Genomic DNA, 21102 nt, shown 5'->3' on the forward strand with positions numbered 1-21102 from the left:
AATCTTCTTCATCCTCTCATGAATATTTATGGAAATATATTTCAACAATTATGTCCATAATATGAAACACACAAACTGCTATTCTTAAAATGTTAATTAAAATTCTTAAATTAATTCTCCTGGCAAAGAAGGCATAATGAAAAATCTAAAAATTATAATAATTTTCTCTCGCGCAACCAGAGAGTTTCTTCAATTGTTTGCAACAGTGGCATTATCGACTGTTGCTTCATTTCACAGTTCATTTGTTTTCTTGCGCGAACAGCGCACATCATACACACAACGTACTTACCTACATATCCCACACTGTTCAAGTTTGACACGCAATTCTCACATAAGTGCCGTATCTTGAGGAAATGTAGATGCACTTTCATTGTATATCACTGTGGCTTCTGCTCATAGTCCACACTTACAAACACTAGTAATTAACAAATTCTTCTACCTATCTTAAAATTTTTGTGCTAAACTATCACAGGAGTAATCTCACTGTCTCTCAACTTACCACAGGAGTAATCTCACTGTCTCTTAACCTATCACAGGAGTAATCTCACTGTCTCTTAACCTATCACAGGAGCAATCTCACTGTCTCTTAACCTCTAGACAACATAAACTTCTTGATATTTATATACACATTCGACTCATAGTCAAATTCCACTCTAAATTCTTCTCCATATTTGGTACCACAGATCTACGATCCTTCAAAAAATTTCTTAATATCATTATGCGGGAATGATCCCTTTATTCTTTTCGATTCGGGAAATGCCAACAAGTATGATGCAGGATTTGGTATATTTACAATAACATATGGTCCGGTATAAATAAGATTCCATTTCTTTATGTTCTTCATCAGTTTCGAGGAATGGATGTGTCGCCTCAATAAAACCTTTTATCCAAGATGGAACGTCTGAATCCTGTGAATCCGTTTATCATATGTCAATTTCCGTTGTATTGCCTTTTTAGTTAAATTGACAAGTGCGAGTCGAATCTTTTCCTCCCATTTTCAATTCTGGTCTTCATACTTTGGCAGATGGTTTATCCAGAAGTTCTTTTCAATCTGACTAAACATAAGCTCTGTTGGAGTAAAGTTAGTTGAGGTATGTCACATTATTAAATATTTGTTCAAATTCTGACAAATAATCAGCCCATAATGTTTGTTTACTGTGACAGTATGTACTCATAAATCGGTTTAATTCTCGGAAAACTCGTTCTATTGGACTACCTTGTGGATGGTAACATGATGTCAAAATTTGTCGAATACCAAGTTGTGTTAATGTTTGCTTCCATTTAAATCCAGCAAAAATTCTGGCATTATCTGTAATTATGGATTTCGGTAAACCTACATGCGGAAGATAGTCACGCACCAATCTCACTACAACAGTTCTGGCAGTAGCACACTTTAATGGATATAGTTTTACATATTTTGTAAACACGTCAAAGGAACCAACAATGAATTTGACTCCTCCTCTTGATCGTGGGAGAGGGCCGCAGATATCACACGAAATTAACGCCCTTGGCTCTCGTGGAATAATTGAATGCAGAACATGCTTACTATCTCTATTATCCGATTTTGCCTTTTGACAGAGTAAACAGTTTTGTATTGTTTGGTGCACTTTTCTCCGAATATTCAGAAAATAACAGTATGCTCCTATTTTATTGGCACATTTAATTACACCAAAATGTCCCCATGATAAGTGGGTAAGCCAAATTAATTTTTCCTCATATTCCTCCGGGATACATACTCACCACAGTGGATTATTGTCCTTCCCACATCTGAAGAATAATACTCCATTTACTAATTTATAATGATCTAAACTAGCCCTTGAATTTTGTTGTTCCTTTAGCTGAATTATCTTCTTCCATCGAGGGTCTTTTCGTTGTAAATTTCCCATATCTCTACAAAGATGCACATAATAAGTCTTGTAGATATTGTCCTGCAACAGTAATACTGGAAAATCCGAAGTATTTACTGATTCTATTTCCGGCGTTAAACTTTCTGGGGATCTTGACAGTGCATCCGCAATAATATTGTCTTTGCCAGACACATGAATAATTTTAAATTGGTACTGTTGTAGTGTCATTGTCCAACGTGACAGTCTAGTGTGTAATAATTTACATGTTTGCAAAAAAGTTAGTGATTGATGGTCACAATACACAATCGTTTTCGAACCATATAAATAATAGTTAAACTTCTTGAATGCCCAAATAACCGCAAGTGCTTCAAGTTCTGTGGTCGTATAGGCTCTTTGACACGGCGATAACACTCGACTAGCAAATTCTATCGGACAAAATGTTGGTACCCCTTTTATTTTCCACATTTGGAAGAGACAAGCACCTAATCCAACATCCGATGAATCCGTGGACAGACGGAACTCACAATTCATATCAGGGTGATATAATAAGGATGCGTTAACGAGTTGGTCTTTAATGTCTCGAAAAGCTAGTTCACATTCTTCAGTCCATTGCCATGGCACATCCTTCCGTAGAAGCCGGTTAAATGCCTCAGAATTCATGGCTTGAGTCTTTATGAAACGACGGAAGAACGATGCCATACCTACAAATCCCTTCAGCTGTCTTTTATTCCGTGGTGATGGAAAATTTCGAATTGCACTTATCTTCTTCTCGGTAGGCAGGAACCTTTCGCATCTATCATATATCCTAAGAACTTAATTTGTGGTAAAGCAAAATGAGACTTTTGTAAGTTTACTGTAATTCCGGTTTTCTTGAAAACAGCAAAAATCCTTTCCAAAATATGCAAATGCTCTTCCCATGTTTTCGTGGCTATTAATAAGTCGTCAACAAGCACAGTTATACGACTACGCAGTTCTGGCCCAAGAACATAATCCAACGCTGAAATAAATATTCCGGCACTAATATTAAGTCCGAACGGGACAACTCTAAATTGGTAACTTCTCCCAGCATAGATAAATGCGGTATATTTCCTAGATTCTTCATCCATTTGGACCTGCCAGTACGAACTTCTCAAATCAACACTAGTTAAGTATGAAACATCCGGGAAATTTTGAATTAATTCATCTATATTTTCCGGATGAGTTCTTACAGGTACTATTATTTTATTAATCTCTCTCGCATCCAGAACTAATCTAACGTTATCTCCAGGTTTTGGGACGACTAAGAGCGGAGAACAATATGGACTAGTTGATGGCTCAATCAAGTTCCATTCTAACATTCTATTTATCTCCCTTTGAACGGATTGTTTTAAACGCCAGGGGATCGGATAGTGCGTGTAACAGTGTCTGATGTGGCTTCACTTGTGGGTGACAAATATACCCTTTAATAATTCCTGGTTTCTCATCAAAAATCTCTTCATATGCCTCTAACAAATAATGAAGCTGCTGCCTTTGTTCTCCGGTAAGCTGATTTGATTCACTAGCTTTTATCATTGTTGTTTGGTTAAAGTCCTCCTGTTGTATCAGATCCTTTGAAAGCTCCTTCCAACGACCGTTTGTAGTGTCAATTAATTGAATTATGGCACCGCGACAATATTTCTCATGCACCGTTTCCTTTCTATTTAAATCCAGTGCTATCTCTTCTCCATTTAATCTAAATTTAACTATTCCTTCCAAAAAATCAATCTGACAATCGTACTCCTTCATACTCCCAATACCAAGAACACAGTCCACTAATAACTTCTCCACTACAAGGAACGTGCATTTTATTGCTACATTTCCCGTTTTCATCTCTAATTGTGTTTGTATTTTGACATTGGGAGAGCGTGCTCCAACAGCTCCGATGATTTTGCAGTTCTGTACCGGCAAAATTGGTACCTTCTTCTTCCTAATAATTCTCCTAAAAAGAGCGCCTGAGATGACATTGGTGGAAGCGGCGGTGTCTAATATCACATTCGTTGGAACTTCCTCTATTTCAACAAATACTTTCGATACGGGAACACTCGATCAGTCATTATGATACGTTATTAAATCCTTTGCTAACTCTTCAGTCAACAGCTCACCATCATTATATCTTAACAATTGTAATTTTACTGTTTCGCCCCTAACAGACCCCCTGACCGCTCCTCCGGGGCACGATGCGGTCATGTTTAGTTTGACTGATTGTTGGTCCGATTGGTATTTGTCTCTTCAGCTACTTCAGTGATTATCGGTTGTTGTGGTGAATTCTGTCTATGTTGTCTTGTTTGATTCGTGTAATTATTATTGTTGTTCTGCTGGGGTTGGTAGAACTGTCCTGTGTTGCCATACATTGGATTATATCGATTAAAATTCCTACTGTTCCTATAATAGCCCCTCGCTGCACCATTACTAAAGTTTCCATTATGGTAATAATTATTGTCCATTGCTAAGTCTCCTCGGAGAGTGTAGTTGGTTATGATTATTGTTACTGCTACCATTACTGCCATTCCCACTCGAGTTGCAGCTCGGATTCGCTTCTATTGCTCTTCTTGCCCTTTTATTGTCTTCCTCAATTATATCAATACGATCAAGCGTAGTCATAAATGAGTCTATATCCTTATCATTTATATATAACAGCTGATTCCTTGTACTGGTGGGTAGTCTGGACTTGAGTATTCTAAGTATATCCGGCAAAGGAATCGGTACATCCCAATGCAATGATTTATTAATGTATTTCTCAAAATATCTCTTTAGAGATCCTCTAGAAAATGAGAAAGGCTCAGGATATAATACTGCCTGCCTAAGTCTTTCTTGTATTCCAGCAGACCAATATTTTGCTCGAAAAGCCTGCTCAAATTCTTTATAACATTTGCAAGAAGATGTTTGTTCAGATGCCCACAATGCTCCTGGTCCTTGTATATATCCAGATACAAAACTAATCTTTTGCCATTCTGTCCAAGATCGTGGAAATAGACCTCTGAAACTTCGAATAAAAACTACAGGATGAACATTCTTTTTGTCAGGGTTAAAGATTTGAAATTGTCTCTGTTTAATCATCTTCTCCTCAACGGTACTACGATTCCAAAAATCATCCTGTTCGTACTTTTCCCTGTGGCTATCCGTTTTATCGAATCTAACTTGTGACGTTCCAGTTCTGTCTACATCGGATCTTGACGTGGACGGAATGTCACGCACAGATTGAGAGTTTTGTTTCCTACTTTTCGGTGTTTCTAAATCCTCCTGCGAGAGATTTAGTGATCTTTCGATACTTTCTTTCCAACGCGAGAATGTTTCGCCAAGTTGTTCTCGAACTTCCTTTAACCCTTTGTTGAAAAAATTCTCCTCGGAACTCTCTGAAATTGACTGTAAAGCTACTTTCACAGTTTCTTCTATGGTTTCCGAAGGATAATTTTGCCGCTCTAATGTCATTTCTGAAAACATTCCCGCAAGTACATTCATTCTATGTTCCACTGTCTCCTGTTTTTCCTTCACTTCCTCAAATTGCTTCTTTCGATTATCTTGGGATTCTATAATTTCTGGTATCATAGCTACGGAACACTGTATGTCCTCTTGAGCTTGTATTACTTGAGGAAACATATCTACTTGTTTTTGTATCGTGTCAATTTTGACGGATACATATTCGGTTAGTTCCGCTTTTAATTTACTATTGTTTTCTTGGCATTGTTGGCGGACCTGCTCAATTTGAGCAATAAGATTCTGTTCGGTCCTTTCTGCCTGTTCTTTTATTTCCTGTGTCTGGGTATTTAATCTGTGATCTAATTCGATAAAGGCTGCTCTTAACTGATTTTGTAATTCTGTTTGATTTTCGGCTAATTGATTTTGGAGTTCATTTTGTATAACGGATAAGTCTCGTTTGACCTCCGCTTGGCCTTCGGCTAATACAGACAACTGTTGCATAATAACAACTAATGTGTCAACAACAGTCTGATCAGCTGTTGTATGAATGTTTTCTGAACCAGCGAGATTATTTATATTGCTACCGCTAGCCACAACGGTCTCAGAATTGCTATCCGTGGCCTCTGCTTCTGCGCAAACAGCTGAAGGGTGTTGCACGTCTCGTTGCTGATTCAGTGACGTTTTAAATGCCGCTCTAGTCAATACCATTAAATAACTGTCAATATCAGGTTCTAGTCACTAAATACAATTGCAAATTTACTGTCGTAGACACACTTAACTTTCAAATTACTTCACAGATGGTATAAATTTCAATGTCCAGATACGAAAACCACACAATATACGGTTCTACAATCTAACTACTATCTAGAAAAAAGTTCTTTCTAAATTGATTTCAAACTATTTTAACTACAGGGTAAAAAAATTAGATTTCTCTGGCCTTGTTCTGTAGTGTCGGTATTGTCCAATAGTTGAAATCGTTTCTTGGTATCAGCAATGTTTTACTATGGGCACCGTATCTAACTTCAGGTTCGTCACCTCTCGTTCTCGTTGGGTTTCATGAAACAAAAAATACATATATTATATAACAATCCAAGAGAGTCCTGTCACACTGGCGCCACTGTAATTTTTCCTCCTATCTACGTGATTATGTAGCTCTCAATTCGTTCGAGCAATCAGTCATTCATAATATGGAACACAGTCATAGCTCATTCACTCAAAATGATTCAGAAATTTTACTTGTTAGAATGAAATCAGGCGATGATTCTTCTTCTCTGGAGGCTCGTGCTTTGCGGCAGTCTGCTAATCTGTACAAATAAAATGCCTCGTAATTTTTGGGAGCGTTGTATAATCAGTCGGGAAACCTCAGATCAAGCGGATATTAGGCTTTGATGAAGTTTAACCCTCCGAAGAAGTAATGGAGCTCTTGGATTATTAAATGCAGGTTCGTATTCAGTTTTTCGGAAGTTCCCTTCTGATTAACAACTACGCAATATATCGACGAATATCATTAATTCTCAAATGTCAAATACACACCTTTTGTATGAAGGAGCAATATAGATATTTCCCTTTTTATCGTACAATTTCGTATCAGTTATCTTCTGTCATAAATCGCAATATTCAGATTACAATTTTTCAAACCAAGCTCAGGCTAATCGGCACGAAGACAATCTCGGAAGCTTTTTTTCTTCTTTTTTTTTCTGACAACCACCAGAGAGAGTACTACAAAGAATACTTATGCGCTCATGTCATAGCTATTGTATGAACTACTTTTCGCATGGATTCTGCGAGTATGAAAATAGAAAATTAGTAAACATCATTCAAGGGTAGAATTGTGTTAGAATAATCCATCGAATATAAAGAGATATTACAACCTTCATACAGTTTTGTTTATTCCAGGTGTAGGAAACTGTTTGGTTTATGTCGTATAATTGAGTTAAAGCTTTTCATACATAATCCCTAGGTTGAACCACATTCTGTTTAGGAGATTATACAATGGTTCATGTAACTTAGTGACAAAGGTCACTTTAGTATGACATGTCACTGCTAAGTAACATAGCTTGATAAAATATGAATGGTACATTGAAAGAACTCCTACTGCGTGGTGCAGAATGTAACTGGAAGAAACAAGTAATGAGCAACAGAAATGACACTTTTATTCAAAGAAAAAAATTACACTGAAGTCACTGCTGTTCATGGTTCTTAACAGGGTGTGTAATCACCACAGATGCAATGCATGCACTTCAGTCTGTTATGCTGTCCACGAAGTTGGTAATGAATTCTTGTGTAGGACATTCCATTCCTCCCCCAGTGCAGTTCACAACTGCTGGATGGTTATTGATGCATGTAAATGTGTTACAATACACCTCCCCAATGCTTCCCAAATGGTCTCCATGGGTTTTAGTTTTAGGAACGGGCAGGCCAGTCCATTCACTGCATATCCCTTCATTCCAAGAGGTCCTCCAACTTCGCTGTTTGAAGTGGTCACTCAATGTCACACCCAAAAACGAAGTCAGGGCTGAATGGACCCGCAGAAAGATGCATGTATGGAAGAAGTACAGAGTTACATTATCGTTGACAAGTGAGCGAACTGTGTTGAAAGATTCGGAGAGTCAGTTTGACCATGCGGTATTATGGTGTGTGGAGGCGTAGCACCTAGATAGCAAAAATTGATCATATTCGATAATGCTGGAGGTATCCTCACACAATACGAGGTGGGAACATGTACGAACCTAGAAACATTGTTGTTGAAAATATATATATGCCTTGTGACTACAAAACTAAAACTGCAATGGAGGCAAATTTTAATTATTTTCTAAACGTGTGCAAAAGGTCAGTGTCATTATACTTCTTCTGACTGTCAAACTGGAACTCCACATATTTTAATTTCGTACTAAATTGTCAGAAATTTTTATTTGCACTTACTGGCAGGGAAACAGTGTCTCATATTATTGCTTTCCTATGGAAAATGATTTAAAAAAATGTAACTTGTTCTTTATTGCTTCTATAGGTTTTGTAGACATTCGTATTTACGTTTTTCTTATTGAATGATTGTAGTGCAATAGAGTTTTGTGAATAGCAACCTTCTGAATTGAGATACAAATGCTTCACATATAATGTTTATTGTGGCTGTTAGTGAAATTAGTTGTTAAAGAACCTGATTAGGGAATAAGTAAGGACGGGAGGACGGATAGGTATTAGAAGTCATCTCTATGAAGAAGAGTTTACTTTTGCCATACATAAAATTAACATTACAATCTGCAATGTCATTTTCTGTTGTGGAACTAAACTTTTAACTGGGAATTTTACTACTGTTTTCGAAGACGGAAAGATTTATTTGAATCGTTTATCCTAACTATTACGTATTTCTCTGTGTAAAAAGAAGAAAGTCAACTAATATGATTAAAAATAGACACCACGGTTACGTTTGTAATGCCCTTGAAAGCTGTATGTAGTAAATAGGCTGTGCAGTTTTCTTGATTCCCAAAATAAAATGCCTGTTAGAAATGTGTATTGTAAACATGTTCTGTAATGTCATTGGTCATCAAAGTGAAATATCTCTGTTAGCATCAGCACACCACTGATGGATTAGAAATGATATAGGTTGCACAGCTATTATGCCCATCAGAATGAAACTCCTGTGCTAAGGTAAAAAGGAACGTTATAGGAGTATTGTCTAAAACACTACAAACTCTAATGATGTACGTGTAGAGTTATAAGCTTCTAGTTTGTGTGTCATGTATAAACAAAACACTTTAGTAGAAGATTGTATACGCCATCTTTCTCTGTTAACTTAGTCATTTGTTCGAACACCATAAAGTTCTGTACCTGAAGAATTAACATTACATTCCAAAGCGATTCTATACATAATACAGCGCTTAAATGCGTAGACTGCCAAATATTTACAAATGCTGCGTGAAACTCCACCTCATGTCTAACAACAAAAATGACGGAAACTGCTAATGGCGGTCGCTAGTGTGCGTTCCTTCATGTGATCCTTCATGCAGTCACTAGCCTGAAGCAACGACCAAGAAACATCATGTGTTACTCGGTACACTATCCTCCAAGTACAACACTCTCCTCTACTTTGTTGTGATAAGACAGAAAGCAGTAAGGGTCGACTAAATCGAGCCCGTGCAAATAGGTAAAAAATGTTTAGACATGACCTGTTGTCTCTCCCTTTCGTTCATAAAACAGTGGCGGAAAAAATCGCAGCACTAAAAGGTAATTCACGTAGAGTAATGAAATTACGGGAATACATTTGTCTAGGTAACATATTTGCAAATGTGAAATGCTGGTACATTAATGTTCGTTATAGCCGCCAGAATGTTGAATGCGAGCACACAGACGTCAATGCACTGTTTCGTACAAGTGCCGGAAGTTCGTGGGACAGAGTTCCATGGTTGTTGCACTTGCTCAGTCTATACAGGGACGGCTAAAGCTGATCGTGGATGACGCTGGAGTTGTCCGAGGATGTCACATACATGCTCTACTGGAGACAGGTACTGTGATCGAGCAGGATCATACGAAAGGTTGACACTCACAGAGCGTGGGCGAGCGTTATTGTGCTGAAAAACATTCCCTGGAATGCTGTTCATGAATGGCAGCACAACAGGACAAATCACCAGATTAACGTACAATTTTGCAGTCAGGGTGCGTGGGGTAACCACGAGTGTGCTCCTGCTGTCACACGAAATCGCACACCAGAACATATTTCCAGGTGTAGATCCAGAGTCTCCAGCACGTAGACTGGTTGGTTGCAGGCCCTGAGCTAGTCTCCTTCTAAGCAACAAGTGGTCATAACTGGCACCGAGACAGGACTAGATTTCATCAGAAAACACAAGACCACTACCCTTCCCTCCAAGGAGCTCTCGCTTGATACCTCAAGAGTCGCAAATGACAGTGGTTTGGGGTCTAATGGAAGGCCTGCACACAGGGTTAGGAGTTGTCCTTGAATCAACAGATTTGTCACAGTTCGTTGTGTCACTGTGGCGCCAATTGCTTCGCCAATTGTTACTGCAGATGCGGTACGATGCGCCAGAGTCATACACAGAACACAACGGTCTTCCCTCGGTAGTGCCACGTGACCGTCCAGAGGGTGGTCTTCTTGTGACTGTACGTTCTTGTTACCACCGGTGCGAGCACTCACGTACAGTTGCTACCTTCCTGCCAAGTTTTTCTGCAATATCGGGAAAGGAACATCCAGCTTCTCGTAGCCCTATTACACGACCTTAAAGGCATTCTTGACTAACATCAGCTTACCATGTCCAGTCTCAAAAATTAGTAACGCTGACGAGCGTTGTAGCGTGTATTTAAGGGAAATCTGGTTTGCACGCTCGTAGTGATGCTTCTACCGTCACACTTACGCAACAGACACGAAATATGAATACTATCCGCTTTCAGCAGTAGATACACCCCTACCAACTTTATGTTGCACAACTCCTTCTTGGTGTTGGATTTTTTTTTAAGTCAGTGTATTTGTCAGTTATTTTTGACACTCTCCAACTCATTGAAAGTGCTACTTCTAGTTTGAAAATGATGCTTTTCTAAAGATTCACATCACGTTTTAATTGAATTGAAGTTTTAAATAGAAAACGCGTGCCTCTTATAGACGTTTCATACATTTATCTTAAATTTATCTCGTTCTCAGCAAGTTTTGAAAATTACACTAATGTCTGGAAAAAGTGAAACGTCAAGACCAAGAGATGTGACCACAACGAAATTTATTCCACCGGTTAGAGACATGACAGTACACAAATGATTAGCATTACAAACCTGTACGTGCATTGTGAGTGCGGAAATTCAGTAAGTCGCGCCACCAAATGCTACAATCAGAGCCGCTAAAAGTCGCGGGATGAAAAGAAATAAAGGAAATAGGACATAAATTTGCTGCAAGGGAATACTCCAGCACGCGGTTTCAATGCGCGTCCACAAAGCCTCAACTGTAAATGCAGGAAGACCTGAACGAAGAAGTTGCCGACCGACCATATCCCAGACAGATTCGATTGGTGGTATGTCAGGAGAACGGGTAGGCAAGGGAAACAATGGTAACCGTTGTTCTTCGAAAACGGTTGCACATTCCTCGCCACATGCGGCCAGGCGTTGTCCTGCTGAAGTGGGAAGAATGGCATGTGGAACGCCCTGCAGGAAGGGCAGCGCCTCGAGCTGTATAATCTCCCTGACTGATCGGTAGCTATTCAGATTTCCCTCAAGACGTGGAAGGCGACATCAGGTGTTGCAGGAAATGCCTCCCCAAACTTGGCGTTAGTCCGCTATGCCATTCAACAACACAGTCTGTCCCATTACATTCACCACGAAGGCATCGAATGCGAATGCGGCCATCGCTTTAGGACAGGTTGATGCGGGACTCATCCGAAAACACTACCTTTTGCCACTCTCCACGCCCGTGTTGGTGTTCACGTGCCGTTGCAATCTGCGACGTTGGTGGATTCTGGTCATTGGAAGCCAACACAATAGCATCAATGTCACCTGTCCAGCCCGCAGAAGATAGCGTCGAATCGTCGACCCAGATATTCCCACACTCGCTGCAGTGCTCCAGCAGTGCGAAGCTATTCTGTCCGTTACGTCCAAGCGGACAAGATGGCGGTCATTTCGCGCTATGGTCACATTGTGTTATCTAGCACCCTGTCAGCTGTGTACGACCCTCTTCTCTCCACTGACTCCACATACGCTTGACTATTGAGGAACCGTCCTCTGTACGAGCTGCAGTGTCACGGAACGTCAGACCCACCTCCCAGAGGCCGATCATTCTGCCCCGTTCGAACACACTCACATGCCGATATTGCACCCTTTGATGTTGACGAGGCATAGTGGCACTTTGGTATACGTTTCCACTTCATATGATGTCTCGGCACCGACTGAGGGTTGTCTGACAATGACCTGTCCAGTCACACAAGCTTACGGCACCTCTATAACATTTAACCCTGCAGTGCTACTGGTGGGTCTCCCGGACGCTGACTTGCGTGAGCGATTCGTTTTCGTTAGGTTCACAACATTGCACACGAGCAGCGTTTCTTGTAGCTTCCTACCTTATACAGCTGTGCTATTTGCTCGTCAAGTGACGGCGGAAGTCACTGTCTAGGAGTGCTTGTAGCGTGTTTGGGTTTGCCAGACTGACCATAGCAAGTAGGTAAGTACTCGTTGGGGATGTAGGACACAGAGTAGCAATGATTGTATCGTTTGCCCGAACACAAATATGTTTGTAGCACACATTCAAATTGCTGAATCAGCCTATTTATTTCAGACTAGGGCTATAACGGATGTAACAGAAGATCTGTGTAACGATGCATTGCGAAATGAAATCGTTAGTGACGAATCAGGTGACGAAGGTGGAGACGTAGGCGTCGAACTATATAGTGAACACGATACGGAAAGCGACGAAAGTGGGAATGGCAGTTGTAGATATCAGAACAATAAGAAAATATTTTGTTAGTAAGGACAAGCGTACTAAATGGATGAAAGACATGCCTACTCCTCGTACCAGAACGAGGTCACATAATGTTGTCACATATTCCTGGTGTGGAGGGAATGGCAAAGAATAAAATGACAGAAGTAGAAATATGGCGGCTGTTTTTTACGGATGAAATAATGGATGAAGTAGTGATACATACTAACCTATGTATTGAAACCGCTAGGTCGAGATACTCTTCATCTCAGATCTTCATTAATGAGCCAGATAAAGGTGAAATTGAAGCATTTCTTGGTCTGTTCTATTCGGGTGGAATCTACAAGGTTGTTAGCGTTAATTTAGAAGAACTCTAGGAGAGAGATGGAACAGGATTGGAATTATTCTACTCTACAATGACCCTATAGAGATTCAGGTTTCTGGCACAGTGACTGAGATTTGATGATAAGTCAACGAGATCCGACAGGCGAAAGGATGATAAATTGGCTCCCATACGAAACATATTGTTTTGTTCACGAAAAACTGCATAGCACACACTTCTCTTGGAGAATATGTCACTGTAGATGAAATGAGTGTCAAATTTCGAGGGCGATGTAGTTTTCGAATGTGCATTCCTTCCAAACCTGGCAAATATACAGGGTGTTTCAAAATTGACCGGTATATTTGAAACGGCAATAAAAACTAAACGAGCAGCGATAGAAATACACCGTTTGTTGCAATATGCTTGGGACAACAGTACATTTTCAGGCAGACAAACTTTCGAAATTACAGTAGTTACAATTTTCAACAACAGATGGCGCTGCGGTCTGGGAAACTCTATAGTACGATATTTTCCATATATCCACCATACGTAGCAATAATATGGCGTAGTCTCTGAATGAAATTACCCGAAACCTTTGACAACGTGTCTGGCGGAATTGCTTCACATGCAGATGAGATGTACTGCTTCAGCTGTTCAATTGTTTCTGGATTCTGGCGGTACACCTGGTCTTTCAAGTGTCCCCACAGAAAGAAGTCACAGGGGTTCATGTCTGGCGAACAGGGAGGCCAATTCACGCCGCCTCCTGTATGTTTCGGATAGCCCAAAGCAATCACACGATCATCGAAATATTCATTCAGGAAATTAAAGACGTCGGCCGTGCGATGTGGCCGGGCACCATCTTGCATAAACCACGAGGTGTTCGCAGTGTCTTCTAAGGCAGTCTGTACCGCCACAAATTCACGAAGAATGTCCAGATAGCGTGATGCAGTAATCGTTTCGGATCTAAAAAATGGGCCAATGATTCCTTTGGAAGAAATGGCGGCCCAGACCAGTACTTTTTGAGGATTCAGGGACGATGGGACTGCAACATGGGGCTTTTCGGTTCCCCATATGCGCCAGTTCTGTTTATTGACGAAGCCGTCCAGGTAAAAATAAGCTTCGTCAGTAAACCAAATGCTGCCCACATGCATATCGCCGTCATCAATCCTATGCACTATATCGTTAGCGAATGTCTCTCGTGCAGCAATGGTAGCGGCGCTGAGGGGTTGCCGCGTTTGAATTTTGTATGGATAGAGGTGTAAACTCTGGCGCATGAGACGATACGTGGACGTTGGCGTCATTTGGACCGCAGCTGCAACACGGCGAACGGAAACCCGAGGCCGCTGTTGGATCACCTGCTGCACTAGCTGCGCGTTGCCCTCTGTGGTTGCCGTACGCGGTCGCCCTACCTTTCCAGCACGTTCATCCGTCACGTTCCCAGTCCGTTGAAATTTTTCAAACAGATCCTTTATTGTATCGCTTTTCGGTCCTTTGGTTACATTAAACCTCCGTTGAAAACTTCGTCTTGTTGCAACAACACTGTGTTCTAGGTGGTGGAATTCCAACACCAGAAAAATCCCCTGTTCTAAGGAATAAACCATGTTGTCTACAGCACACTTGCACGTTGTGAACAGCACACGCTTACAGCAGAAAGACGATGTACAGAATGGCGCACCCACAGACTGCGTTGTCTTCTATATCTTTCACATCACTTGCAGCGCCATCTGTTGTTGAAAATTGTAACTACTGTAATTTCGAAAGTTTGTCCGCCTGAAAATGTACTGTTGTCCCAAGCATATTGCAACAAACGGTGTATTTCTATCGCTGCTCGTTTAGTTTTTATTGCCGTTTCAAATATACCGGTCATTTTTGAAACACCCTGTAGAATAAAAGTGTTCAATCTAGCCGATGCCAGAACGGCGCACACGTCAAATTTGGAAGTTTATTTAGGTGAGCAGCCAGATGGACCGTATAAGTTGAGTAATCGTGCAGCTGATGTGGTCAAAAGGTTGTGTAATCATATTTCCAAAACATCAGAGCCATTTGATAACTGGTTTACGAGCTATGAACTGGGCCTGTCACTTCTGAAATACCATAAATTAACACTTATGGGAATAGCAAGGAAGAGCAAAACGGTAATTCCCCCAAAATTCGTAAGCACAAGGGGCATAAATGCTTTTCCAAGTATCTTTGGCTTTCAGGAAACATGTACATTAGTGAGTTATCTACCAAAGAAAAACAGGTGCCTACTTACAATTAGCACTATTCACCATGACAACAAAATATATGCAACAGCTGGGTAAGAAATGAAGCCGGAGATGATAACTCAGTGTAATGCTACTAAGGGTGGAGTAGATTTAGTATATCAGATGTGTGCCGCCTATGATGTAGCAGGAACAACTAGAAGCTGGCCGTTGTCCTTATTCCTTTGCTTACTGAATGTAGCAGGCATAAATAGTATCGTCATCTTCAGAGCTAACAACCAGGGGGAGACCACTTGGGGAGACTTTCTGAAATCGCTTGGGAAGGCTGTTGTCAGAGGCCAATTACTACACAGGGCTGGAAGTAAGCATGTCAACCGACCTCTCAAAAGATGTGCCAACAGACTGGCGGGGGTCGAACAGCAAGAAGATGGGAGTATGAACCAGAGTACGGTGCTATGGGTGTGAAGATAGCAAAACGCAATATATTTGTTACAAATACTCTAAGTTTGTGTGTCTCAAAAAACACTCACGTTTAACTTGTAAAGACTGCATGTAGTGGCCTGGTATGGTAAAACGACATGTGGAAACAGTACGTTCAAAAGACATTGTGAAGTCTCTCCGTTTACTTACGTTTTCATACATGTTTTCTACTCATCTGTTCATACCTGAGTTTGGTTTTCGTAGCTTTCATTGTTCTACTTTGTGTGCTATGACACGACAGTCATAATTGTGTAACCATTTTTGTCCTATACGGTACGTAAATGTTAGAATCACGGTCTAAGTTGCTTATGATGCAATAAAGGACAACAATTTACTCAAACTCAAAGCAAAACGTGTCTGTTTACTTCATCTAGACAACGTACGTGAATGTGAAGCCCTTTTGTGGTCCCTATCCTTAACAAATCAGACTGATACGCAAGTTGGCTCTGTGAGACCCTTCGTAGCAACGGTGGTACAAACGAACACAGTAGCAACGCAGAGTTAAATCACTTGCTATGTTTACATTGTTCTGCGCATCCTCTTATCGTGGCGTTTTGCACACCATTGCTTCTGAGTGTTTCACTTGCTACAAACAGTATTGTATATTTATTTAAAACTTGGCTCTGAATATTTTAATAAGTGATGAGATGGCTTTGGTATGTTGCAGAAAATTTGCACAGACTGTTTATTTCTGTGTTGGATGGGACAGGTATAGGGACGCGTCAGCAGAAAATTTTACCTTTCCAAAGTTATCTACAGGTCACTACACAGAAGTAAAATCAAGTCACTGAAACTAGCTGTCTTCAATGTAATTACGTTAACACTATTTTTCTCTACTCTAAGTAAACTAGGCTACTGACATTTAAAAGGGCAAGTACTACCAATCACAAGTTACGCAATACAGCACTCTTCATGAAAATACGTGTTTGTCTGTCCTTCGCTAATACAGCTTAATTTTTTCTACATTACAGAGTCACCATTATTTTCCGGAATTGAGGCTTTTAAGTTTAACGAAAATGGGATGTACAATACATTGTATTTTCTTTATTTCTTCCTTATTTTTACAAACTGAATCACTGAAGCGTGTACTGCGATTCCAGTTTCTCTTCGGGAAATCTCTAAGTGTTTCATCGTTCCTGATGATGGAACAGTGGGCTAGATATTACAGCTCACTGTTGCTCAGATGGCCAGTCTTAAGCGGGAAGGCTTTCTGGAATTCGTTGGAACTGGAAAAGCTTTCCTCAAACAGATTACACAGATATACGTAATATCGCACACGTAGTTCACACAAGCATCGATATACTGCAGCTGCGGACATAAAATGGAGAATCCTTTGTGAAACCTTTCTTACAATCTCTATCCATAGATTCTGCAGCTTACGGCTGGGCCCTCACGCTCGGGCCATACGTCACACAATATTGTCGTGCGGGTTGCCGCCCTGTCAATCGCAAGCTGACGACGCACCTCAACTCACTGCGACATCCGCTGCAGTAACGTGAGTGCCTCGGTCAGCGAACACAGACGGCACTAGCCTGCCTCCGCGGTCACGTGACTCCGTAGCAGCTTCATATGCCAGGTGGCCTTTATAGGACCGCCGCCTGCCGTTTTCCGCCAGTGCGAAATGGAGTGCAAATCCGGCATCAATAATCCGTGACTACGAGTCTCCACGTAAAGCGCTATACAGGGTCTCTGTAATTAAAGTTCCAGTTTCAAAGCCCTCTAGAAAGAGTACCACTGCTCAGAATGACCTCAATTTTGAACAACATATTACTGGCGCAGAGGGAAACGTCATCGAACAAAACAAAATTTAATGAAAATTTTACCAATAGATTTCGCTGTAGCGTTTCCGGAATACCTCTGCAGTGTAATGGGGTCGGCTACAAAAGGCACTTGAACTGCAATCCGACGGCTATGGTTTGAGTTGCGCATTGCACCATCCGTACTGTTCAATGTGCATGACTGCATAAGTTCGTCAGTTAACAGTTGTGGCACTTTTAGTCAGGTAAGCCCATCTATCACAGCAAGGTCGTACACTTCGGATCGGAAAAAGTCGATTTCTAATTTTCCTGAGGCCAAAAACTGCGTAAAATGACATCGGGGTCTAATTGTCGTGACAGTGACGCATGAGGTGTTCAGTATGCTATCCACTGGCTTCTGCCGCAAGTTGAAATCGAGAAACAGGCTGTTCCGCAACAGACCAGAGTGTCTCGTGGGTCACGTTCAGAGTGCGTTGGGAAATACGTGGCTGCGTAATTGGAGCAGTACATGAAACATCTTTCAGATAATCTGAGCCGGCCGTGGTGGCCGAGCGGTTCTAGGCGCTTCAGTCTGGAACTGTGCGACCGCTACGGTCGCAGGTTCGAATCCTGCCTCGGGCATGGATGTATGTGATGTCCTTAGGTTAGTTAGGTTTAAATAGTTCTAAGTTCTAGGGGACTGATGACCTCAGATGTTAAGTCCCATAGTGCTCAGAGCCATTTGAGCAATTAGATAACCTGACAGCCAGAAGCCATGTGGATTAAGGTCAGGTGATCTGGACGGCCAGGCTGTAGGAAAATAACGGCTGATATTTGTAGCGTTTCCGAAATACCTCTGCAGCAGTCGTTTCACTGACTGTGCAATGTGCGGTGAAGAGTCATCTTGCATAATAATGATCCTATCCACGTATCGACGCTGTTGAATGGTTGGAATGCCGTTGGTGCGCGAAAGACTCTCATAGCGTTTATCAGTGACGATACAGGTTGATGTGCGTGCGGGTTTTCTGTTACCCATATTTTGCAATTCTGCTTACTGACATGTCTTTGGAGATGGAAATGGGCTTAGTCTGTCTACTGAATGTTTCATGGCCATACATCGTTCTCTTCCATGCGAGCATAAAATTCCAGAGTGAGCGATTGTCTTGCTGGCAGGTCAGCGGGGAGCAACTCCTGAACATGAGTGATTTTGTATAGATAGCAATGCAGGATATTTCGTAGGATTTTATGCAGCGAGCTAGCAGGCAAGTCCAACGTTCAGGCAGTTCCACGTGCACTGCATGTTTGCGTACCGCCTGTCGACCCCTCCTCTAATGCTATGGCCACGTCGTCGACAGGCGTCGATTCAACTGACTTACTCTCTGTGCCACACTGCCCTTCCAAAGAACCTGTATTTTTTAATTTTGTAATCATTTTTTATAGATGCTTAGCAGATGTCAGACCCATGCCTTTCACCACACCCGTGAGTGTCCGGAATTTCTGCAGGGCTACTAGCGAACTGTTTTACCACCAGTGCTTGATCCTTCATGGAGACAGTCCTGTTGGGCGTCTCGTAAGCAAACTGAAGACGAGCTGTATACTTCACGTTTGTTCGTGCGCATATCCTGATGCCTACAGCGCCATCTATTGTTAAAATTTGATGTCATTATTTAAATTTGACGTAGTTCCGAGCAGTGGTTCTCTTTCTACAAACTTTTGATATTGGCACTTCTATTATGGACACCCTGTACATCGGGAAATCAGACAACGCCAGTGAAGCCGACCGCAACCTTATCTGCGACAGTGGCTCTCTATCACAACGAATTGAGTGCGAAGCTTGCATCTTCTACAACTGTAACCAATCAGTGACATTCTTCTTGTAGATCAGGAAGATCCTTTACGTTCCTTAACTGAGAAACTATTTTCTGTTGTTGTTTTACTTTTTTGCATCTTGTGGAAATAAAGTTCTCTCGTCCGTTGTCATCTGGGCACCTTCTTGCTTTCTGCGTGCACCATCTCACGTCAGCATACATTAGATTCCTTAACTGCACTTGAACTCCTGAAACTTGTCGATCGTTCACCCTGTTATCCGTTACTAAACTTGCAATTGTAGACGAAAGTTCATAGCACCTGTCTTTCAGAGAAGATTGAAATGCACCTCATAATATTTCTTTAATTGACGCCTTCGAACAAGCTTCGGGCTCGGTATCAGTCTTTGAATTTGTTGTGAATTATCGATCAGACTGCCGTTACTAGTCCTGCTGGGAATTTAATAATGCAGGGAACATTTATTTCACTCAAGCCCCACACACTTCTGATATAGTGGCACCTTGACCTACATGCCCACAAGTATCTTCGAGGGAAGTCGCTAACAGAAAAGAAGTGTGCGCTCACCTTGCGCAACCTTACGGACTTGATTACACACAGCTAAACTGAAGATTTAAACGGCAGACGTTTCTTATGTGCTTCGCGTAAAATGATACCTTGATTTATACGAGTACTGTATTAACAAGAATGATTTCTTTGTGTGGGTGTACTTCAGGGGATTAGAGCGAGGATATGACTTGTGCGCCCAATTCTGTGACATCTATGGCCGTAGCTTCAAACAACTGGTAATGATCATCAAACACTCAGACTGCAGTAGTGGCGACAAAAACTAACTGCCCGTACACAGAGTTACGAACGTGATAAAGACTTGAAGAGGTGTCGTTCTTACTTAATAGGAAAGCCGACTGCAAAGCAGCAAGTGACTACGGTAAAGGAGGAGGGAAGTCAGTTATTTATGTTACGATGGCGTGTTGAAATGTAGTGCTTCGGCATTTATGTGAAAACTCTTTGTTTCTTAAATAAAACAAAGATCACTCACATTCTACACCTTTATTCTTCATGTCCACATATCTGCAGCTCGCTGCCGCTAGAGAGCTCTGAACTGTAGCGTGTAACATGCCGATATGTAACGTAACTATGTCGGTGCATGGAAAACAGCGTTGGTTTGGGTTCACTGTCACCGATCATCCTTCATAAATTCGCGACTTAGCCCCATCTCATTTTAATCTGTTTCCAGAACTTAAAGAACACCTTCGGGGACTTCAGTTTGATAGTGACAAAGCGGTACAAGGAGAGATGAGGTTGTCGCTCTGTAACGAAGTCAATCATTCTACAGTGATGGTATCAACAAACTGGTCTCCCATTGGGAGAATCGTGTTCCTTGTCAGGTTGACTATGTTGATAAGCAAACACATGGTGACAATTATTGAACTGTATGTAATAAATTCGTCATAACTTCTGAACGGTTTACTTTAGGATGTTCAAACTGCACGGTTGGCCGCAGGGCATGATGGGAATTAGTATGCGCTTTGATTTGTTTTAGCGGCGATACCCACTTTCATTTGGACAGATTCGTCAATAAGCAAAATTGGCGCATTTGGGGGGACTGAGAATCCGCATTTCATGATCGAGAAGTCTCTTCACTCTCAACGGGTGACTGTGTGGTGTGCAGTGTCAAAAATGGGTCTGAGCACTATGGGACTTAACATCTCAGGTTGGTTATCAGTCCTTCAAAACTTAGAACTACTTAAACTTAACTGACCTAAGGACATCCCACACATCCATGCCCGAGGCAGGATTCGAACATGTCACCGTAGCGGTCGTGCAGTTCCAGACTGAAGCGCCTAGAACC

The sequence above is a fragment of the Schistocerca piceifrons genome, chromosome X (genome assembly GCF_021461385.2).
Source record: "Schistocerca piceifrons isolate TAMUIC-IGC-003096 chromosome X, iqSchPice1.1, whole genome shotgun sequence".
Classification (NCBI taxonomy): Eukaryota; Metazoa; Arthropoda; class Insecta; order Orthoptera; family Acrididae; genus Schistocerca; species Schistocerca piceifrons.